Source organism: Haemaphysalis longicornis, unplaced genomic scaffold (assembly GCF_048455015.1).
Source record: "Haemaphysalis longicornis isolate Haplotype H1 unplaced genomic scaffold, Haemaphysalis longicornis Haplotype H1 scaffold_11, whole genome shotgun sequence".
NCBI lineage: Eukaryota > Metazoa > Arthropoda > Arachnida > Ixodida > Ixodidae > Haemaphysalis > Haemaphysalis longicornis.
In genome coordinates, this window is record NW_027526214.1 from 57,392,546 (window position 1) to 57,414,354 (window position 21,809).

At 46.4% G+C, this 21,809-nt stretch overlaps 2 non-coding genes across 2 annotated transcripts; both read left to right on the forward strand.

The window, feature by feature from the left end:
• The first annotated feature begins 7,535 nt into the window (after positions 1-7,535).
• On the forward strand, positions 7,536-7,607 carry Trnar-ccu (transfer RNA arginine (anticodon CCU)). Its single transcript has one exon. It is a non-coding gene; the product is annotated as a tRNA-Arg (tRNA).
• A 3,734-nt stretch (positions 7,608-11,341) lies between these two features.
• Positions 11,342-11,413, forward strand: Trnar-ccu (transfer RNA arginine (anticodon CCU)). Its single transcript has one exon. It is a non-coding gene; the product is annotated as a tRNA-Arg (tRNA).
• The last annotated feature ends 10,396 nt before the right edge of the window (positions 11,414-21,809 follow it).

The following is a 21,809-nucleotide window of genomic DNA, read 5'->3' on the forward strand; positions in this document are numbered from 1 at the left end:
TCTTTCTCACGTAAATTAATAAAAAAAAAACAATGTAACATCACTAACGGTAAAAAAAAAATTCTAACCATTCCCCTATGCCTCATTTGGTGTTGTAGATTGCCGGCATTTGTTTCTGTATTTCCTAACGAGCCCCTGATTTCCAAACCATATTATCTTGCGATAGCTTAGCGATGGGCTCGGTTCTGGCAGCCTTGATGCCAAGGTAGCATAAAAGGGTTTTCCGCCAGTTACCCGCTCATGACAGGCTGTAGACGTTCAAGTCACTCCCCGGGGGTTGAACAGAAGGTCCCCTTCTCCCTGTGTTGTCTGAGTGGCGCTGGCTACCACACTCAAGCGTTAGATACAGATATAATAAATATAAATACCCCAGAAAGTGAAGGAGAACACAGTCGCCCAGTTAGCCGAATTGGTAAGGCATTCGAGACCTAATCGAAGGCGTGGGTTTGGTCCTTACTCTGGGCGCGTGTTTTTCTTTCTTTCTTTCTCACGTAAATAATAAAAAAAAACAATGTAACATCATTACTGGAAAAAAATGTTCCAAGCATTCCCCTATGCCTTCTTTGGTGTTGTAAACTGCCGGCATTTCTTTCTGTATTTTCTAACGAGCCCCTCATTTACAAACCATATTATATTGCGATAGCTTAGCGAGGGCCTCGGTTCTGGCCGCCTTGATACCAAGGTAGCATAAGAGGGTTTTCCGCCAGTTACCCGCTCATGACAGGCTGGAGACGTTCGAGTCACGCGCCGGGGCATGAAAAGAAGGTCCCCTTCTCCTTGTGTATTCTGAGTGGCGCTGGCTACCACACTCAAGCGTTAGATACAGATGTAGTAAATATAAATACCCCAGAAAAAGAAGAAGATCAGAATCGCCCAGATAGCCGAATTGGCAAAGAATTCGAAAACTAATCGAAAGGCGTGGGTTCGGTCCCCACTCTGGGCGTGTGTTTTTCTTTCTTTCTTTCTCACGGAAATTAATTAAAAACAATGACACATCACTAAGGGTAAAAAAATAGTCTAACCATTGCCCTATGACTTGTTTGGTGTTGTAGACGGCCGTATTTCTTTCTGTATTTTCTAACGTGCCCCTCATTTCCAAACCATATTATCTTGCGATAGCCTAGCGATGGGCTCGGTTCTGGCAGCCTTGATGCCAAGGTAGCATAAAAGGGTTTTCCGCCAGTTACCCGCTCATGACAGGCTGTAGACGTTCAAGTCACTCCCCGGGGGTTGAACAGAAGGTCCCCTTCTCCCTGTGTTGTCTGAGTGGCGCTGGCTACCACACTCAAGCGTTAGATACAGATATAATAAATATAAATACCCCAGAAAGTGTAGGAGAACACAGTCGCCCAGATAGGCGAATAGGCAAGGTATTCGAGATTTAATCGAAAGGCGTGGGTTCAGTCCCCACTCTGGGCGCGTGTTTTTCTTTCTTTCTTTCTCACGTAAATTAATATAAAAAACAATGTAACATCACTAATTGTAAAAAAACATTCTAACCATTCTCCTATACCTCATTTGGTGTTATAGACTGCCGGCATTTGTTTCTGTATTTCCTAACGAGCCCCTGATTTCCAAACCATATTATCTTGCCATAGCTTAGCGAGGGCCTCGGTTCTGGCAGCCTTGATGCCAAGGTAGCACAAGAGGGTTTTCCGCCAGTTACCCGCTTATGACAGGCTGTAGACGTTCAAGTCACTCCCGGGGGTTGAACAGAAGGTCCCCTTCTCCCTGTGTTGTCTGAGTGGCGCTGGCTACCACAGTCAAGCGTTAGATACAGATATAATAAATATAAACACCCCAGAAAGTGTAGGAGAACACAGTCGCCCAGATAGGCGAATAGGTAAGGTATTCGAGACCTAATCGAAAGGCGTGGGTTCGGTCCCCACTCTGGGCGTGCGTTTTTCTTTTTTTCTTTGTCACATAAATTATTAAAAAAACAATGTAACATCACTAACGGTAAAAAAATATTCTAACCATTCCCCTATGCCTTCTTTGGTGTTGTAGACTGCTGGAATTGGTTTCTGTATTTCCTAACGAGCCCCTCATTTCCAAACCATATTATCTCGCGATAGCTTAGCGAGGGCCTCGATTCTGGCAGCCTTGACGCCAAGATAGCATAAGAGTGTTTTCCGCCAGTTACCCGCTCATGACAGGCTGTAGACGTGTGAGTCACTCCCCGGGAGTTGAAAAGAAGGTCCCCTTCTTTCTGTGTAGTCTGAGTGGCGCTGCCTACCACACTCAAGTGTTAGATACAGATTTAGTAAATATGAATACCCCAGAAAGTGAAGAAGAACTGAGTCGCTCAGATAGCTGAATTGGCAAAGAATTCGAGAAATATTCAAAAGGCGTAGATTTGGTCCCCACTCTGGGCGCGTGGTTTTCTTTCTTTTTTTCTCACGAAAATAATTAAAAACAATGTAACATCACTAAAGGTAAAAAAAAATTGTCTAACCATTGCCCTATTCCTTCATTGGTGTTGTAGACTGCCGCATTTCTTTCTGTATTTTCTAACGATCCCTTGATTTCCAAAGCATCTTATCTTGCGATAGCTTAGCGAGGGCCTCGGTTGTGGCGGCCTTGATGCAAAGGTGGCATAAGAGGGATTTCCGGCAGTTACCCGCTCATAACAGGCTGTACACGTTCGAGTCCCGCCCCGGGGTATGAAATGAAGGTACCTTTCTCCCCGTGTGGTCTGAGTGGCGCTTGCTACCATTCTCAAGCGCCAGATACAGATATAGTAAATACATAAACCCCAGAAAGAGAAGGAGAACACACTCGCCCAGATAGCCGAATTGGTAAGGTATTCGAGACCTAATCGAAAGGCGTGAGTTCGGTCCCCACTCTGGGCGCACGTTTTTCTTTCTTTCTTTCTCACGAAAATTATAAAAATACTGTAACATCACTAACGGTAAAAACAATTGTCTAACCATTCTCCTATGCCTACTTTGGTGTTGTAGACTGCCGGCATTTCTTTCTGTTTCCTAACGAGCCCCTCATTTCCAAATCATATTATCTTGCGATAGCTTAGCGAGGGCCTCGGTTCTGGCAGCCGTAATGCTAAGCTAGCATAAGAGTGTTTTCCGCCAGTTACCCGCTTATGACAGTGTGTAGACTTTGGAGTCACGCCCCAGGGGTTGAAAAGAAGGTCCCCTTCTCCCCGTGTAGTCTGAGTGGCGCTGGCTACCACTCTCAAGCGTGAGATACAGATGTAGTAAATATAAATACCCCAGAGTGAAGGAGAGCACAGACGCCCAGATAGCCGAATTGGTAAGGCATTCGAGACCTAATCGAAAGGCTTGGGTTCGGTCCCCACTCGGGGCGCGCGTTTTTCTTTCTTTCTCACGTAAATTATAAAAAATAATGTACCATCACTAACGGCAAAAACAATTGTCTAACCATTCTCCTATGCCTACTTTGGTGTTGTAGAATGTCGGCATTTCTTTCTGTGTTTCGTAACGAGCCCCTCATTTACAATCCATATTATCTTGCGATAGCTTAGCGAGGGCCTCGGTTCTGGCAGCCGTGATGCCAAGCTAGCATAAGAGTGTTTTCCGCCAGTTACCCGCTCATGACAGTCCGTAGACGTAGGAGTCACGCTTTGGGGGTTGAAATGAAGGTCCCCCCTACTCCCCGTGTAGTCTGAGTGGCGCTGGCTTCAACCCCCAAGCCTCATATACAGATGTTGTAAACATAAATACCCCAGAAAGTGAAGGAGAGCACAGACGCCCAGATAGCCGAATTGGTAAGGCATTCGAGACCTAATCGAAAGGCTTGGGTTCGGTCCCCACTCTGGGGGCGTGTTTTTCTTCCTTTCTTTCCTACGTAAAAGTACATAAAACAAAGCAACATCACTAAGGGTAAAAAAAATATTCCAATCATTGCCCTAAGCCTTCTTTGGTGTTGTAGACTACCGCATTTCTTTCTGGATTTTCTAAGGAGCCCCTCATTTCCAAACCATATTTTCTTCCGATAGCTTAGCGAGGGCCTCGGTTCTGGCAGCCGTGATGCCAAGCTAGCATAAGAGTGTTTTCCGCCAGTTACCCGCTCATGACAGGCCGTAGACATTCGAGTCACGTCCCGTGGGTTGAAAAGAAGGTCCCCTTCTTCCCGCGTAGTCTGAGTGGCGTTGGCTACCATTCTCAAGCATCAGATACAGATGTAGTAAATACATATACCCCAGAAAGGGAAGGAGAACACAGTCGCCCAGTTAGCCGAATTGGTAAGGCATTCGAGATATAATCGAAAGGCGTGGGTTCGGCCCCGACTCTGGGCGCGCGTTTTTCTTTCTTTCTTTCTCACGTAAATTAATAAAAACAATGTAACATCACTAAAAGTAAAAACAATTGTCTAACCCTTCTCCTATGCCTTCTTTGGTGTTGTAGACTGCTTGCATTTCTTTCTGCATTTCCTAACGAGCCCCTCATTTCCAAACCATGTTATCTTGCAAAAGCTTAGCGAGGGCCTCGGTGGTGGCAGCCGTGATGCCAAGCTAGCATAAGAGTGTTTTCCGCCAGTTACCCGAGCATGACAGGCTGTAGACCTTCGAGTCACGCCCCGGGGGTTGAAAAGAAGGTCCCCTTCTCCCCTTGTAATCATAGTGGTGCTGGCTACCACCGTCATGCATCAGATACAGATGTAGTTAATATACATACCCCAGAAAGTGTAGGAGAACACAGTCGCCCAGATATCCGAATTGGTAAGGCATTCGACAACTAATCGAAAGGCGTGGGTTCTGTCCCCACTCTGGGCGCATGTTTTTCTTTCTTTCTCACGTAAATTAATAAAAAAGAATGTAACATCACTAAGTTTAAAAAAATAGTCCAATCATTTCCCTATGCCTTCTTTGGTGTTGTAGACTGCCGCATTTCTGTTTGTATATTCTAACGAGCCCCTCATTTCCAAACCATATTATTTTGAGATTGCTTAGCGAGCGCCTCGGTTCTGGCAGCCTTGATGCGAAGGTAGCATGAGAGGGTTTTCCGCCAATTACCCGCTCATGACAGGCTGTAGACCTTCAAGTCAAGCCCCAGGGTTTGGAAAGAAGGTCCCCTTATCCCCGTGTAGTCTGAGTGGTGCCGGCTACCACCGTCATGCATCAGATACAGATGTAGTAAATATAAATACCCCAGAAAGTGAAGGAAAACACAGTCGCCCAGTTAGCCGAATTGGTAATGCATTCGAGATCTGATCGAAAGGCGTGGGTTCGGCCCCTAATCTGGGCGCGTGTTTTTCTTTGTTTCTTTCTCACGTAAATTAATAAAAACAATGTAACATCACTAAAAGTAAAAACAATTGTTTAACCCTTCTCCTATGCCATCTTTGGTGTTGTAGACTGCCGGCATTTCTTTCTGTATTTCCTAACGAGCGCCTCATTTCCAAACCATATTATCTTGCAAAAGCTTAGCGAGGGCCTCGGTTGTGGCAGCCGTGATGCCAAGGTAGCATAAGAGTGTTTTCCGCCTTTTACCCGCTCATGACAGGCTGTAGACGTTGGAGTCACTCCCCGGGGGTTGAAAAGAAGGTTCCTTTCTCCCCGTGTAGTCAGAGTTGCGCTGGCTACCACCCTCAAGCGTCAGATACAGATGTATTAAATATAAATACCCCAGAAAGTGAAGGAGAACACAGTCGCCCAGATAGCCGAATTGGAAAGACATTCGACATCTAATCGAAAGGCGTGGATTCGGTCCCCACTCTGGGCGCGTTTTTCTTTCATTCTTTGTCACGTAAATTATTAAAAACAGTGTAACATCACTAACGGTAAAAAAAAAATATTCTAACCATTCCCCTATGCCTACTTTGGTGTCGTAGACTGCCGGCATTTCTTTCTGTATTTTCTAATGAGCCCCTCATTTCCAAACAATATTATCTTGCGATAGCTTAGCGAGGGCCTCGGTTATGGCAGCCTTGATGCGAAGGTAGCATAAGAGGGTTTCCCGCCAATTACCCGTACATGACAGGCTGTAGACATTCGAGTCACGCCCCGGGGGTTGAAAAGAAGGCCCCCTTCTCCCCTTGTAATCATAGTGGTGCTGGCTACCACCGCCATGCATCAGATACAGATGTAGTAAATATAAATACCAAAAAAAGTGTAGAACACAGTCGCCCAGATAGCCGAATTGGGAAGGCATTCGAGATCTAATCGAAACGCGTGGGTTCGGTCCCAACTCTGGGTACGCATTTTTCTTTCTTTCTTTCTTACGTAAATTATAAAAAATAAAGTAACATCAATAACGATAAAAACGATTGTCTAACGATTCTCTTATGCCTACTTTGGTGTTGTTGACTGCGGGATTTTCTTTCTGTATTTCCTAACGAGCCCCTCATTTCCAAACCATATCATCTTGCGATAGCTTAGCGAGGGCCTCGGTTCTGTCAGCCGTGATGCCAAGCTAGCGTAAGAGTGTTTTCCGCCAGTTACCCGCTCATGACAGGCTGCAGAAGTTCGAGTCACGCCCCGTGGGTTGAAAAGAAGATCCCCTTCTTCCCGTGTAGTCTGAGTGGCATTGGCTACCATTCTCAAGCATCAGATACAGATGTATTAAATACATATACCCCAGAAAGTGAAGGAGAACACAGTCGCCCAGTTAGCCGAATTGGTAAGGCATTGGAGACCGAATCGAAAGGCTTGGGTTCGGTCCCCACTCTGGGCGCGTGTTTTTCTTTCTTTCTTTCTCACGTAAATTATTAAAAAACAATGTAACATCACTAAGGGTAAAAAAATAGTCTAACCATTGCCCTATGTCTTCTTTGGTGTTGCAGACTGCCGCATTTCTTTCTGTATTTTCTAACTAGCCCCTCATTGCCAAGCCATATTATCATGCGATAGCTTAGCGAAGGCCTTGGTTCTGGCAGCCTTGATGCCAAGTTAGCATAAGAGTGTTTTCCGCCAGTTACCCGCTCATGACGTGCTGTAGACGTCGGAGTCACGCCCCGCGGGTTGAAAAGAAGGTCGCCTTCTCCCCGTGTAGTCTGAGTGGCGCTGGCTACCACCCTCAAGCGTCAGATACAGATGTAGTAAATATAAATACCCCAGAAAGTGAAGGAGAATACAGTCGCTCAGATAGACGAATTGGAAAGGCATTCGACATCTAATCGAAAGACGTGGGTTCGGTCCCCACTCCGGGCGCGTGTTTTTCTTTCATTCTTTGTCACGTAAATTATTAAAAAACAGTGTAACATCGCTAACGGTAAAAAAAATATTCTAACCATTCCCCTATGCCTTCTTTGGTGTTGTAGACTGCCAGCATTGGTTTCTGTATTTCCTAACGAGCCCCTGATTTCCAAACCCTATTATCTTGCGATAGCTCAGCGATGGCCTCGGTTCTGGCAGCCTTGATGCCAAGGTAGCATAAGAGGGTTTTCCGCCAATTAACCACACATGACAGGCTGTCGACCTTCGAGTCACGCCCCGGGGGTTGAAAAGAAGGTCCCCTTCTCCCCGTGCAGTCTGAGTGGCGCTGGCTACCGCCCTCAAGCGTCAGATACAGATGTAGTATATATAAATACCCCAGAAAGTGAAGGAGAACACAGTCGCCCAGATAGCCGAATTGGTAAGGCATTCGAGGCCTAATCGAAAGGCGTGGGTTCGGTCCCCACTCTGGGCCCGTGTTTATCTTTCTTTCTTTCACACGTAAATTGTAAAAATATTGTAACATCACTAACGTTAAAAACAATTGTCAAACCCTTCTCCTATGCCTTCTTTGATGTTGTAGACTACCGCATTTCTTTCTGTATTTTCTAACGAGCCCCTCATTTCCAAACCATATTATCTTGCGATAGCTTAGCGAGGGCCTCGGTTCTGGCATCCTTGATGCGAAGGTAGCATAAGAGGGTTTTCCGCCAATTAACCGCTCATGACAGGCCGTAGACATTCGAGTCACGTCCCGTGGGTTGAAAAGAAGGTCCCCTTCTTCCCGCGTAGTCTGAGTGGCGTTGGCTACCATTCTCAAGCATCAGATACAGATGTAGTAAATACATATACCCCAGAAAGGGAAGGAGAACACAGTCGCCCAGTTAGCCGAATTGGTAAGGCATTCGAGATATAATCGAAAGGCGTGGGTTCGGCCCCGACTCTGGGCGCGCGTTTTTCTTTCTTTCTTTCTCACGTAAATTAATAAAAACAATGTAACATCACTAAAAGTAAAAACAATTGTCTAACCCTTCTCCTATGCCTTCTTTGGTGTTGTAGACTGCTTGCATTTCTTTCTGCATTTCCTAACGAGCCCCTCATTTCCAAACCATGTTATCTTGCAAAAGCTTAGCGAGGGCCTCGGTGGTGGCAGCCGTGATGCCAAGCTAGCATAAGAGTGTTTTCCGCCAGTTACCCGAGCATGACAGGCTGTAGACCTTCGAGTCACGCCCCGGGGGTTGAAAAGAAGGTCCCCTTCTCCCCTTGTAATCATAGTGGTGCTGGCTACCACCGTCATGCATCAGATACAGATGTAGTTAATATACATACCCCAGAAAGTGTAGGAGAACACAGTCGCCCAGATATCCGAATTGGTAAGGCATTCGACAACTAATCGAAAGGCGTGGGTTCTGTCCCCACTCTGGGCGCATGTTTTTCTTTCTTTCTCACGTAAATTAATAAAAAAGAATGTAACATCACTAAGTTTAAAAAAATAGTCCAATCATTTCCCTATGCCTTCTTTGGTGTTGTAGACTGCCGCATTTCTGTTTGTATATTCTAACGAGCCCCTCATTTCCAAACCATATTATTTTGAGATTGCTTAGCGAGCGCCTCGGTTCTGGCAGCCTTGATGCGAAGGTAGCATGAGAGGGTTTTCCGCCAATTACCCGCTCATGACAGGCTGTAGACCTTCAAGTCAAGCCCCAGGGTTTGGAAAGAAGGTCCCCTTATCCCCGTGTAGTCTGAGTGGTGCCGGCTACCACCGTCATGCATCACATACAGATGTAGTAAATATAAATACCCCAGAAAGTGAAGGAAAACACAGTCGCCCAGTTAGCCGAATTGGTAATGCATTCGAGATCTGATCGAAAGGCGTGGGTTCGGCCCCTAATCTGGGCGCGTGTTTTTCTTTGTTTCTTTCTCACGTAAATTAATAAAAACAATGTAACATCACTAAAAGTAAAAACAATTGTTTAACCCTTCTCCTATGCCATCTTTGGTGTTGTAGACTGCCGGCATTTCTTTCTGTATTTCCTAACGAGCGCCTCATTTCCAAACCATATTATCTTGCAAAAGCTTAGCGAGGGCCTCGGTTGTGGCAGCCGTGATGCCAAGGTAGCATAAGAGTGTTTTCCGCCTTTTACCCGCTCATGACAGGCTGTAGACGTTGGAGTCACTCCCCGGGGGTTGAAAAGAAGGTTCCTTTCTCCCCGTGTAGTCAGAGTTGCGCTGGCTACCACCCTCAAGCGTCAGATACAGATGTATTAAATATAAATACCCCAGAAAGTGAAGGAGAACACAGTCGCCCAGATAGCCGAATTGGAAAGACATTCGACATCTAATCGAAAGGCGTGGATTCGGTCCCCACTCTGGGCGCGTTTTTCTTTCATTCTTTGTCACGTAAATTATTAAAAACAGTGTAACATCACTAACGGTAAAAAAAAAATATTCTAACCATTCCCCTATGCCTACTTTGGTGTCGTAGACTGCCGGCATTTCTTTCTGTATTTTCTAATGAGCCCCTCATTTCCAAACAATATTATCTTGCGATAGCTTAGCGAGGGCCTCGGTTATGGCAGCCTTGATGCGAAGGTAGCATAAGAGGGTTTTCCGCCAATTACCCGCTCATGACAGGCTGTAGACATTCGAGTCACGCCCCGGGGGTTGAAAAGAAGGCCCCCTTCTCCCCTTGTAATCATAGTGGTGCTGGCTACCACCGCCATGCATCAGATACAGATGTAGTAAATATAAATACCAAAAAAAGTGTAGAACACAGTTGCCCAGATAGCCGAATTGGTAAGGCATTCGAGATCTAATCGAAACGCGTGGGTTCGGTCCCAACTCTGGGTACGCATTTTTCTTTCTTTCTTTCTTACGTAAATTATAAAAAATAAAGTAACATCAATAACGATAAAAACGATTGTCTAACGATTCTCTTATGCCTACTTTGGTGTTGTTGACTGCGGGATTTTCTTTCTGTATTTCCTAACGAGCCCCTCATTTCCAAACCATATCATCTTGCGATAGCTTAGCGAGGGCCTCGGTTCTGTCAGCCGTGATGCCAAGCTAGCGTAAGAGTGTTTTCCGCCAGTTACCCGCTCATGACAGGCTGCAGAAGTTCGAGTCACGCCCCGTGGGTTGAAAAGAAGATCCCCTTCTTCCCGTGTAGTCTGAGTGGCATTGGCTACTATTCTCAAGCATCAGATACAGATGTATTAAATACATATACCCCAGAAAGTGAAGGAGAACACAGTCGCCCAGTTAGCCGAATTGGTAAGGCATTGGAGACCGAATCGAAAGGCTTGGGTTCGGTCCCCACTCTGGGCGCGTGTTTTTCTTTCTTTCTTTCTCACGTAAATTATTAAAAAACAATGTAACATCACTAAGGGTAAAAAAATAGTCTAACCATTGCCCTATGTCTTCTTTGGTGTTGCAGACTGCCGCATTTCTTTCTGTATTTTCTAACTAGCCCCTCATTGCCAAGCCATATTATCATGCGATAGCTTAGCGAAGGCCTTGGTTCTGGCAGCCTTGATGCCAAGTTAGCATAAGAGTGTTTTCCGCCAGTTACCCGCTCATGACGTGCTGTAGACGTCGGAGTCACGCCCCGCGGGTTGAAAAGAAGGTCGCCTTCTCCCCGTGTAGTCTGAGTGGCGCTGGCTACCACCCTCAAGCGTCAGATACAGATGTAGTAAATATAAATACCCCAGAAAGTGAAGGAGAATACAGTCGCTCAGATAGACGAATTGGAAAGGCATTCGACATCTAATCGAAAGACGTGGGTTCGGTCCCCACTCCGGGCGCGTGTTTTTCTTTCATTCTTTGTCACGTAAATTATTAAAAAACAGTGTAACATCGCTAACGGTAAAAAAAATATTCTAACCATTCCCCTATGCCTTCTTTGGTGTTGTAGACTGCCAGCATTGGTTTCTGTATTTCCTAACGAGCCCCTGATTTCCAAACCCTATTATCTTGCGATAGCTCAGCGATGGCCTCGGTTCTGGCAGCCTTGATGCCAAGGTAGCATAAGAGGGTTTTCCGCCAATTAACCGCACATGACAGGCTGTCGACCTTCGAGTCACGCCCCGGGGGTTGAAAAGAAGGTCCCCTTCTCCCCGTGCAGTCTGAGTGGCGCTGGCTACCGCCCTCAAGCGTCAGATACAGATGTAGTATATATAAATACCCCAGAAAGTGAAGGAGAACACAGTCGCCCAGATAGCCGAATTGGTAAGGCATTCGAGGCCTAATCGAAAGGCGTGGGTTCGGTCCCCACTCTGGGCCCGTGTTTATCTTTCTTTCTTTCACACGTAAATTGTAAAAATATTGTAACATCACTAACGTTAAAAACAATTGTCAAACCCTTCTCCTATGCCTTCTTTGATGTTGTAGACTACCGCATTTCTTTCTGTATTTTCTAACGAGCCCCTCATTTCCAAACCATATTATCTTGCGATAGCTTAGCGAGGGCCTCGGTTCTGGCATCCTTGATGCGAAGGTAGCATAAGAGGGTTTTCCGCCAATTAACCGCACATGACAGGCTGTCGACCTTCGAGTCACGCCCCGGGGGTTGAAAAGAAGGTCCCCTTCTCCCCGTGCAGTCTGAGTGGCGCTGGCTACCGCCCTCAAGCGTCAGATACAGATGTAGTATATATAAATACCCCAGAAAGTGAAGGAGAACACAGTCGCCCAGATAGCCGAATTGGTAAGCCATTCGACATCTAATCGAAAGGCGTGGGTTCGGTCCCCACTCTGGGCGCGTGTTTTTCTTTCTTTCTTTGTCATGTAAAATAATTAAAAAACAATGTAACATCACTAAGGGTAAAAAAATAGTCTAACCATTGCCCTATGCCTTCTTTGGCATTGTAGACTTCCGGCACTTCTTTCGATATTTCCTAACGAGCCCCTCATTTCCAAACAACATTATCTTGTGATAGCTTAGCGAGGGCCTCGGTTCTGGCAGCCTTGATGCCAAGGTAGCATAAGAGGGATTTCCGCCAGTTACCCGCTCATGACAGGCTGTAGACGTTCAAGTCACGCCCCGGGGGATGAAATGAAGGTACCTTTCTCCCCGTGTTGTCTGAGTGGTGCTGGCTACCATTCTCAAGCGTCAGATACAGATGTAGTAAATACATATACCCCAGATAGTGAAGAACACAGTCGCCAAGTTTCCCGAATTTCTAAGGCATTCGAGACCTAATCGAAAGGTGTGCGATCGGTCCCCACTCTGGGCGCGTGTTTTTCTTTCTTTCTTTCTCACGTAAATTAATTAAAAAAAACAATGTAACAGCACTAACGGTAAAAAAAAATAGTCTAACCATGCCGTATGCCTTCTTTGGTGTGTAGACTGCTGGCATTTCTTTCTCTATTTCGTAACGAGCCCCTCATTTCCAAACCATATTATCTTGCGATAGCTTAAAGAGGGCCTCGGTTCTGGCAGCCTTGATGCCAAGGTGTGCCTAATAGGTTTTCCACCAATTACCCGCTCGTGACAGGCTGTAGACGTTCGAGTAAATCCCCGGGGGTAGAAAAGAAGGTCCCCTTTTTCCTGTGTAGTCTGAGTTGCGCTGAATACCACACTCAAGCGTTAGATACAGATGTAGTAAATATTTATTTCCCAGAAAGTGAAGGAGAACACAGTCGCCTAAATAGCCGAATTGGTAAAGCATTCGACATCTAATCGAAAGGCGTGGGTTTGGTCCCCACACTGCCGCGTGTTTTTCTTTCTTTTTTCTGACGTAAAATAATAAAAAAACAATGTAACATCACTAACGGTAAACAAATAGTCTAACAATTGCCCTATGCCTTCTTTGGTGTTGTAGACTGCCGGCATTTGTTTCTGTATTTCCTAATGAGCCCCTCATTTCCAAACCACCGTATCTTGTGATAGCTTAGCGAGGGACTCTGTTCTGGCAGCCTTGATACCAAGATAGCATAAGAGGGTTTTCCACCAGTTACCTGCTCATTACAGGCTGTAGACGTTCGAGTGACGCCCGGGGGGTGTTGAAAAGAAGGTCTCCTTCTCTTCGTGTAGTCTGAGTGGCGTTGGCTACCATTCTCAAGCGTCAGAGACAGATGTAGTAAATACATATACCGCAGCAAGTGAAGGAGAACACAGTAGCCCAGTTAGCCGAATTGGTAAGGCATTCGAGATCTAATCGAAAGGCGTGCGTTGGGTCCCCATTTTGGGCGCGTTTTTTTCTTTCTTTCTCTCGTAAATAATAAAAAAAACAATGTAACATCACTAAGGGTAAAAAAATATTCTAACCATTGCCCTATGGCTTCTTTGGTGTTGTAGACTGCCGGCATTTCTTTTTGTATTTCCTAACGAGCCCCTCATTTCCAAACCGCATTATCTTGCGAGAGCTTAGCCAGGGCATCGGTTCTGGCAGCCTTGATGCCAAGGTAACGTAAGAGGGTTTTCCACTTGTTACCCGTTCAAGACAGGCTGTAGACGTTCGAGTGACGCCCGGGGGGTGTTGAAAAGAAGGTCCCCTTCTCCCCGTGTAGTCTGAATGGCGCTGGCTACCACCCTCAAGCGTCAGATACAGATGTAGTAAATATAAATACCCCGGAAAGTGAAGGAGAACACAGTCGCCCAGATAGCCGAATTGGTAAAGTATTCGAGAACTAATCGAAATGCGTGGGTTCGGTCCCCACTCTGGGCGCGTGTTTTTCTTTCTTTCTCACCTAAATTAATTAAAAAACAATGTAACAACACTAAGGGTAAAAAAAAATATTCTAATCATTGCCCTACGCCTTCTTTGGTGTTGTAGACTGCCGGCATTTCTTTCTGTATTTCCTAACGAGCCCCTCATTTCCAAAGCATATTATCTTGCGATAGCTTAGGGAGGGCCTCTGTTCTGGCAGCCGTGATGCCAAGCTAGCATAAGAGTGTTTTCCGCCAGTTACCCGCTCATGACGGGCTGTAGACGATGGAGTCCTGCCCCGGGGGTTGAAAAGAAGGTCCCCTTCTCCCCGCGTAGTCTGAGTGGCCCTGGCTACCACCTTCAAGCGTCAGATACAGGTGTAGTAAATATAAATACCCCAGAGAGTGAAGGAGAACATAGTCGCCCAGATAGCCGAATTGGTAAGGCATTCGACATCTAATCGAAAGGCGTGGGTTCTGTCCCCACTCTGGGCGCGTGTTTTTCTTTCTTTCTCACATAAATAATAAAAAACAATGTATCATCACTAACGGTAAAAAAAATATTGTAACCATTCCCCTTTGCCTTCTTTTGTGTTGTAGACTCCCGGCATTTTTTTCTGTATTTCCTAACGACCCCTGATTTCCAAACCATATTATCTTGCGATAGCTTAGCAAGGGCCTCGGTTCTGGCAGCCTTGTCGCCAAGGTAGCATAATTGGGTTTTCTGCCAGTTACCCACTTATGACAGGCTGTAGACGTTCAAATCACGCCCCGGGACTTGAAATGAAGGTCCCCTTCTCACCCTGTAGTCTGAGTGGTGCTGGCTACAACCGTCATGCATCAGATACAGATGTAAAATATACATACCCCTGAAAGTGTAGGAGAACACAGTCTCCCAGATATCCGTATTGGTAAGGCATTCGAGATCTAATCGAAAGGCGTGGATTCGGTCCCCACAACGGGCGCGTGTTTTTCTTTCTTTCTTTCTCACGTAACTTAATAAAAAACAATGTAACATCACTAACGGTAAAAAAAATAGTGTAACCATTCCCCTATCCCGTCTTTGAGGTTGTTGACTGCCGGATTTTCTTTCTGTATTTCCTAACGAACCCCTCATTTCCAAACCATATTATCTTGCGATAGCTTAGGGAGGGCCTCGGTTCTGGCAGCCTTGATGCCAAGGTAGCATAAGAGGGATTTCCGCCAGTTCCCCGCTCATGACAGGCTGTAGACGTTCGAGTCACGCCCCGGGGGATGAAATGAAGGTACCTTTCTCCTCGTGTAGTCTGAGTGGCGTTGGCTACCATTCTCAAGCGTCCGATACAGATGTAGTAAATACATATACCGCAGAAAGTGAAGGAGAGCACAGTCGCCCAGATAGCCGAATTGGTAAGGCATTCGAGGCCTAATCGAAAGGCGTGGGTTCGGTCTTCACTCTGGGGGTGTGTTTTTCTTTCTTTCTTTTACACGTAAATTATAAAAAATAATGTACCATCACTAACGGTAAAAACAATTGTCTAACCATTCTCCTATGACTTCATTGGTGTTGTAGACTGCCGGCATTTCTTTCTGTATTTTCTAACGAGCCCCTCATTTCCAAACCATATTATCTTGCGATAGCTTAGCGAGGGCCTCGGTTCTGGCAGCCTTGATGCAAAGGTAGCATAAGAGGGTTTTCCGCCAATTACCCGCTCATGACAGGCTGTAGAACTTGGAGTCACGCCCCGGGGGTTGAAAAGAAGGTCCCCTTCTCCCCTTGTAATCATAGTGGTGCTGGCTACCACCATCATGCATCAGATACAGATGTAGTAAATGTAAATGCCCCAAAAAGTGTAGAACACAGTCGTCCAGATAGCCGAATTAGTAAGGCATTCGAGATCTAATCGAAAGGCGTGGGTTCGGTCCCCACTCTGGGTACGCGTTTTTCATTCTTTCTTTCTTACGTAAATTATAAAAAAATAATGTAACATCACTAACGATAAAAACAATTGTCTAACCATTCTCCTATGCCTACTTTGGTGTTGTAGACTGCCGGCATATCTTTCTGTGTTTCCTAACGAGCCCCTCATTTCCAAACCATATTATCTTCCGATAGCTTAGCGAGGTTCTCGGTTCTGGCAGCCATGATGCCAAGCTAGCATAAGAGTGTTTTCCGCCAGTTACCCGATCATGACAGGCTGTAGACGTTCGAGTCACGCCCCGTGGGTTGAAAAGAAGATCCCCTTCTTGCCGTGTAGTCTGAGTGGCATTGGCTACCATTCTCAAGCGTCAGATACAGATGTAGTAAATGTAAATGCCCCAAAAAGTGTAGAACACAGTCGTCCAGATAGCCGAATTTGTAAGGCATTCGAGATCTAATCGAAAGGCGTGGATTCGGTCCCCACTGTGGGCGCGTGATTTTCTTTCATTCTTTGTCACGTAAATTATTAAAAAAACAGTGTAACATCACTAACGGTAAAAAAAATATTCTAACCATTCCCCTATGCCTTCTTTGATGTTGTAGACTGCCGGCATTTGTTTCTGTATTTCCTAACGAGCCCCTGATTTCCAAACCCTATTTTTTTGCGATAGCTCACCGAGGGCTTCGGTTCTGTCAGCCTTGATGCCAAGGTAGCATAACAGGGATTTCCGCAGGTTACCCGCGCATGACAGGCTGTAGACGTTCGAGTCACGCCCCGAGGGATGAAATGAAGGTACCTTTCTCCCCGTGTAGTCTGAGTGCCGCTGGCTACCACCCTCAAGCGTCCGATGCAGATTGAGTTAATACATATACCCCAGAAAGTAAAGGAGAGCACAGTCGCACAGATAGCCGAATTGGTAAGGCATTCGAGGCCTAATCGAAAGGCGTGGGTTCGGTCCCCAATCTGGGCGCGTGTTTTTCTTTCTTTCTTTAACACGTAAATTGTAAAAAATAATGCAACATCACTAACGGTAAAAACAATTGTAAAACCATTCTCCTATGCCTTCTTTGGTGTTGTAGACTGCCGCATTTCTTTCTGTATTTTCTAACGAGCGCCTCATTTCCAAACCATATTATCTTACGATAGCTCAGGGAGGGCCTCGGTTCCGGCAGCCGTGATGCCAAGTTAGCAAAAGAGTTTTTTCCGCCAGTTACCCGCTCATGACAGGCTGTAGACGTTCGAGTCACGCCCCGGGGCATGAAAAGAAGGTCCCCTTCTCCTTGTGTAGTCTGAGTGGCGCTGGCTACCACACTCAAGCGTTAGATACAGATGTAGTAAATATAAATACCCCAGAAAAAGAAGAAGATCAGAATCGCCCAGATAGCCGAATTTGCAAAGAATTCGAGAACTAATCGAAAGGCGTGGGTTTGGTCCCCACGTAAAATCGAAAGGCGTGGGTTTGGTCCTGACGTAAAATAATTAAAAAAAGAATGTAACATCACTAAGGGTAAAAAATAGTCTAACCGTTGCCCTATGCCTTCTTTGGTGTTGTAGACTGCCGCATTTCTTTCTGTATTTTCTAACGAGCCCCTCATTTCCAAACCATATTATCTTGCGATAGCTTAGCGAGGGCATCGGTTCTGGCAGCCTTGATGCTAAGGTCGCATAAGAGGGTTTTCCACTGATTACCCGCTCATGACAGGCTGTAGACGTTGGAGTCACGCCCCGGGGGTTGAAAAGAAGGTCCCCTTTTCCCCGTGTAGTCTGAGTGGCGCTCGCTACCACCCTCAAGCGTCAGATACAGATGTAGTAAATACATATACCCCCGAAAGTGAAGGAGAGCACAGACGCCCAAATAGCCGAATTGGTTACACATTCGAGACCTAATCGAAAGGCTTGGGTTCGGTCCCCACTCCGGGCGCGTGTTTTTCTTTCTTTCTTTCTCACGTAACTTAATAAAAAAACGATGTAACATCACTAACGGTAAAAAAAAAATATTCTAACCATTCCCCAATCCCGTCTTTGGGGTTGTTGACTGCCGGCTTCTCTTTCTTTATTTCCTAACGAGCCCCTCATTTCCAAACCATATTATCTTGCGATAGCTTAGGGAGGGCCTCGGTTCTGGCAGCCGTGATGCCAAGATAGCATGAGAGTGTTTTCCGCCAGTTACCCGCTCATGACAGGCTGTAGACATTGGAGTCATGCCCCGGGGGTTCAAAAGAAGGTCCCCTTCTCCTCTTGTAGTCTGAGTGGTGCTGGCTACCACCATCATGCATCAGATACAGATATAGTAAATATAAATACCCCAGAAAGTGAAGGAGAACACAGTCGCAAAGATAGCCGAATTGGCAAAGAATTAGAGAAATAATTGAAAGGCGTAGGTTTGGTCCCCACCCTGGGCGCGGGTTTTTCTTTCTTTCTTTCTTACGCAAGTTAATAAAAAAACAATGTAACTGTAAGGTACACTTATGAGTAAGCGGCCAAGTGCCCGGGCTGCGCGTGAGAACGCGCCGCTCTGTCTGGCGACGTAGCACTGCCGACACTGCGCTGCAACCACCGCTAATTCGTCGCGGCGTGCGCGGGAGACGGATTGTCTGGCCCTTCGCATTCCTCAAGGATAATCCCCCATTGCGAGGGCAGACGGCGGCGCCGGATTCCAGGAACGCCTGCCGGACCCGCTGGGATTACCGGCGTGTCTCTATTGTTGTCGCGTCCTGGTCAGCATGACGCACAGTCGCGTCTTTCGCGCTCATCCCTCGGGGTCGTACGCGTTTTCAGGCCCGCGGGCGGTCCGTTGACCTGAGATAGCGGCGCCTCATTGAATGTTCCGTGACGTGCTGAGTGACAACTGTCTACGTGAATTCGGGCACTCCCATACGCGTGTACGAACGCTACAGGGGCCTTCCCGAGAGAGGGTGATCTCGAGGTTTTAAAAGGCCTAACTTGGCCGTTGGAAGGGGTTCTCGTCTGAGCGCTGAGCTGGCAGTTCCCGGCGAGACAAGGAGTCTCGACCGTTAACGCTAGGTTGGGATTTAGGAGCCCCCTAGTCGAAGTTAAGATCGCGTCGGAGGTTCAGGGTGCAGCGCCGCACCGGGCAACTAGACGGAACTTGCGGCGAGACAGAGTCTCGGCCGTCGTTTCTCGAGCGGTTTGTGTACGCTCCGAGAATAGGAAGAGTTAGACGAAGTTGAGGAGCTCGAGTGATTTGTGCGCACTCGGAGCTAGCTTCAAGCTGAAGTTTGAAGTTTTTCTTTTCATTTCTCATGTACCCAGTTTTTATACTGCAAATAGCTGTACATAAACTCCCGTTTTACTTAATCAACTTCAACGCCTCGAGTTCGTCAATTCGACCGCCATCTCCAAGAACTTCAACACCATCACCCAGCCAGCCTCCTGCCAAATCAACCGGAGCCCGGGCGATTGGGTTCCTGATCGACACCGGACTTCGGGGAAACGATCTTCACTGTAACATCCCTAACGGTAAAAAAAAAATATTCTAACCATTCCCCTATTCCGTCTTTGTGGTTGTTGACTGCCGGCTTTTCTTTCTGTATTTCCTAACGAGCCCCTCATTTCCAAACCATATTATCTTGTGATAGCTTAGCGAGGGCCTCGGTTCTGGCAGCCTTGATGCCAAGGTAGCATAAGAGGGTTTTCCGCCAGTTACCCGCTCATGACAGGCTGTAGACGTTCGAGTCACGCCGCGGGGCATGAAAAGAAGGTCCCCTTCTCCTTGTGTATTCTGAGTGGTGCTGGCTACCACACTCAAGCGTTAGATACAGATGTAGTAAATATAAATACCCCAGAAAAAGAAGAAGATCAGAATCGCCCAGATAGCCGAATTGGCAAAGAATTCGAGAACTAATCGAAAGGCTTGGGTTCGGTCCCCACTCTGGGGGCGTGTTTTTCTTCCTTTCTTTCCTACGTAAAAGTACAAAAAACAAAGCAACATCACTAAGGGTAAAAAAAATATTCCAATCATTGCCCTAAGCCTTCTTTGGTGTTGTAGACTACCGCATTTCTTTCTGGATTTTCTAAGGAGCCCCTCATTTCCAAACCATATTTTCTTCCGATAGCTTACCGAGGGCCTCGGTTCTGGCAGCCGTGATGCCAAGCTAGCATAAGAGTGTTTTCCGCCAGTTACCCGCTCATGACAGGCCGTAGACATTCGAGTCACGTCCCGTGGGTTGAAAAGAAGGTCCCCTTCTTCCCGCGTAGTCTGAGTGGCGTTGGCTACCATTCTCAAGCATCAGATACAGACGTAGTAAATACATATACCCCAGAAAGGGAAGGAGAACACAGTCGCCCAGTTAGCCGAATTGGTAAGGCATTCGAGATATAATCGAAAGGCGTGGGTTCGGCCCCGACTCTGGGCGCGTTTTTCTTTCTTTCTTTCTCACGTAAATTAATAAAAACAATGTAACATCACTAAAAGTAAAAACAATTGTTTAACCCTTCTCCTATGCCTTCTTTGGTGTTGTAGACTGCTTGCATTTCTTTCTGTATTTCCTAACGAGCCCCTCATTTCCAAACCATGTTATCTTGCAAAAGCTTAGCGAGGGCCTCGGTGGTGGCAGCCGTGATGCCAAGCTAGCATAAGAGTGTTTTCCGCCAGTTACCCGCGCATGACAGGCTGTAGACCTTCGAGTCACGCCCCGGGGGTTGAAAAGAAGGTCCCCTTCTCCCCTTGTAATCATACTGGTGCTGGCTACCACCGTCATGCATCAGATACAGATGTAGTTAATATACATACCCCAGAAAGTGTAGGAGAACACAGTCGCCCAGATATCCGAATTGGTAAGGCATTCGACAACTAATCGAAAGGCGTGGGTTCTGTCCCCACTCTGGGCGCATGTTTTTCTTTCTTTCTCACGTAAATTAATAAAAAAGAATGTAACATCACTAAGTTTAAAAAAATAGTCCAATCATTTCCCTATGCCTTCTTTGGTGTTGTAGACTGCCGCATTTCTGTTTGTATATTCTAACGAGCCCCTCATTTCCAAACCATATTATTTTGAGATTGCTTAGCGAGCGCCTCGGTTCTGGCAGCCTTGATGCGAAGGTAGCATGAGAGGGTTTTCCGCCAATTACCCGCTCATGACAGGCTGTAGACCTTCAAGTCAAGCCCCAGGGTTTGGAAAGAAGGTCCCCTTATCCCCGTGTAGTCTGAGTGGTGCCGGCTACCACCGTCATGCATCAGATACAGATGTAGTAAATATAAATACCCCAGAAAGTGAAGGAGAACACAGTCGCCCAGTTAGCCGAATTGGTAATGCATTCGAGATCTGATCGAAAGGCGTGGGTTCGGCCCCGACTCTGGGCGCGTGTTTTTCTTTGTTTCTTTCTCACGTAAATTAATAAAAACAATGTAACATCACTAAAAGTAAAAACAATTGTTTAACCCTTCTCCTATGCCATCTTTGGTGTTGTAGACTGCCGGCATTTCTTTCTGTATTTCCTAACGTGCCCCTCATTTCCAAACCATATTATCTTGCAAAAGCTTAGCGACGGCCTCGGTTGTGGCAGCCGTGATGCCAAGCTAGCGTAAGAGTGTTTTCCGCCAGTTACCCGCTCATGACAGGCTGTAGAAGTTCGAGTCACGCCCCGTGGGTTGAAAAGAAGATCCCCTTCTTCCCGTGTAGTCTGAGTGGCATTGGCTACCATTCTCAAGGATCAGATACAGATGTATTAAATACATATACCCCAGAAAGTGAAGGAGAACACAGTCGCCCAGTTAGCCGAATTGGTAAGGCATTGGAGACCGAATCGAAAGGCTTGGGTTCGGTCCCCACTCTGGGCGCGTGTTTTTCTTTCTTTCTTTCTCACGTAAATTATTAAAAAACAATGTAACATCACTAAGGGTAAAAAAATAGTCTAACCATTGCCCTATGTCTTCTTTGGTGTTGCAGACTGCCGCATTTCTTTCTGTATTTTCTAACTAGCCCCTCATTGCCAAGCCATATTATCATGCGATAGCTTAGCGAAGGCCTTGGTTCTGGCAGCCTTGATGCCAAGTTAGCATAAGAGTGTTTTCCGCCAGTTACCCGCTCATGACGTGCTGTAGACGTCGGAGTCACGCCCCGCGGGTTGAAAAGAAGGTCGCCTTCTCCCCGTGTAGTCTGAGTGGCGC